Below are 2,114 nucleotides of genomic sequence, written 5' to 3'. Positions count from 1 at the left end.
GGGCGCGGGCCGTGTGCGCTCGGCAGCGCCGCCGCGGCGCCCTATAAACGCTGGCGGGGGATTTCTCCGGGGCGGGGCCAGGCGCGGGGAATTTCCAAGCCAGTCAGACCAGAAAAGAGAACTGGCCTCGTCCTCTGCTCAGGGGGAAAAAGAAGTCTAAACCCTGCGCTGGGGTTCATCGGAGAAACTCCCTGCGATGAGCCACTAGGGTCATGGACAGGGAACTTTTCGATGAGCGCTGAGTGGCTGGAAAGTCCTTCCTACCAGGTCCCCCCGGGTACTTCCCTGAGCCTGCACTCAGTATTCCTGGCCCTCCGCAAGCACCCTTCTTTCCCTGGGGTTTCCCACGATCGATTCCACTGGGGGTCGTCGGCTGCTGAGAACCCCAGGACGCAGACCCGAGGGGCGCTTCCTCTTTGGGGTTTGCCAACCTGCCGGTCCTTTCCGTTTTTTGATCTATTGAAAACGCAAGAGTGGAAATGATGGCTGGGTTTAGGGATTTGCTTTCCCCAGATTTCTCTCTGTGGGGAAGGACGTACTGGAGGTTGGTTAGAAGTTCGCAGGCCGCCTGTGCGCTTTTTGCCAATGGTGAGCTCTTTGTAGTGCGGAGACATTTAGCTCCCCCTGCTCCCAGGCCCCTCAGGTAGAAGTTGTGAAAGCTTTGACGTTAAAAGTCTAAAGGCTTAGAAAACTTGCCAGTCATTTCTCAGGGATTAGCAATGTTGTTGACTGGGGGAGGGGCAAACTCTTGGTAGGAGGAAAACGGCTAAGTAGGACTTTTTTTCTTTTTTTGGTTCAAGTAAAGTAAGGTGTTAATCTTTGTTAGTGGTTGTAGCTACCTTGCAATAACGAAATAGCCATTCTGTTCATGCAATCTGCTTTACATTGGGCTGCAACAGAGAATGGATCCTGAGCCTGCTTCTGGGTGCCCAAGCTGAGCAATTTTCCAGGAGCATTTGAAGAAGCTGAAGGATGAGTTGAGTAGTTAGTGCCTGAACCACGATTGAACCTTAATGATGGCTAAGAAAGTAGTTGGCTAGGCATTCTGCAGGAAGCTCAAGCCTCCTGCCTTTGTCTGGCTCCTCTTTGCTCTGCTGCCCAGAGGGAGGGTAGCAGTTGGAGCCATCCATGCAACATCAATAGAATGTTGCTTTTTCTCCAGAGAGAGCAGCTTGGGCTCACTATCCTGTGGCTTCACTTGCAGAAATATAATTTTTGCTCCTTGCCCCACCTCCTAGCCTGCAAGCCATGGACTGAATTAATGTACTTCTAGAATTGGTCTGGGCAAAATAAAGCAACTTTAATCATAGAATTGGCCCCAGGAGGTCTCTGTAGTTCTGCAAGTGATTATTGCAATCATCTTGACCTTGACTGGTCATGTACTGATTAACCAACTCTCCTCTGCTCTTCAAATCTTCACACCCTCCTCTAATTGAATGTAAGAAATCTTGTTATGCAAACACACAGAAAAATGATTGTAAGAAAGCTGAGTCAATAGGGAGAGATAATATAAGAAGAGAAAGAAATAGAATCAAGAAATAAAACCTTTAGGGCAGTAATGATCACATATAACAATGAACACTTCCCCTAGATAGACTCCATTGTCTTTGAAGGCTTATGATATGCAAATATGCGAGTGCAACAGCCACTGCAAGTACCAGCTCTCAGTTCCAGGACCTACCTTTAATTAACTACATATTAGTTGGAGAGGTCAGTTAACTTTTTTGCAGTATACTTTTATAATAATAAGGTTGGATTTCATGCTATTTAAGGTCTTTTCTTCCAGCTCAAGCATTGTATTACTTGTCTGCCAATGCATGTCTGACCTTTGTAAGGGTGACCATGACTGCTGGAAATGTCAGTATAAATTTTTGCAAGAACTCCAATACTTTATGCATCATATTGTTAGTTCTCAGAACTAATCTTGTGAGACAGGTATTGCTCCTACTTTCCTAAAAAGAAACCGAAAGGCATAGAAATTTATCTAGGCAACCCATGGCATTTTATCTAATTTCTATCCTAAGATTATTAATCATTTGGCCAAAGCAGTCTTAGTATTAACCCTTTTGGAAACACATTGTGAAAATGAGACTGAATACTCTGTAATTTGGAAT

The sequence above is a fragment of the Carlito syrichta genome, unplaced genomic scaffold, assembly GCF_000164805.1.
Source record: "Carlito syrichta isolate Samal-C Ts95f unplaced genomic scaffold, Tarsius_syrichta-2.0.1 Scaffold314334, whole genome shotgun sequence".
NCBI lineage: Eukaryota > Metazoa > Chordata > Mammalia > Primates > Tarsiidae > Carlito > Carlito syrichta.
The sequence above is the reverse complement of the archived record's forward strand: the minus strand, read 5'-3'. Positions refer to the sequence as shown.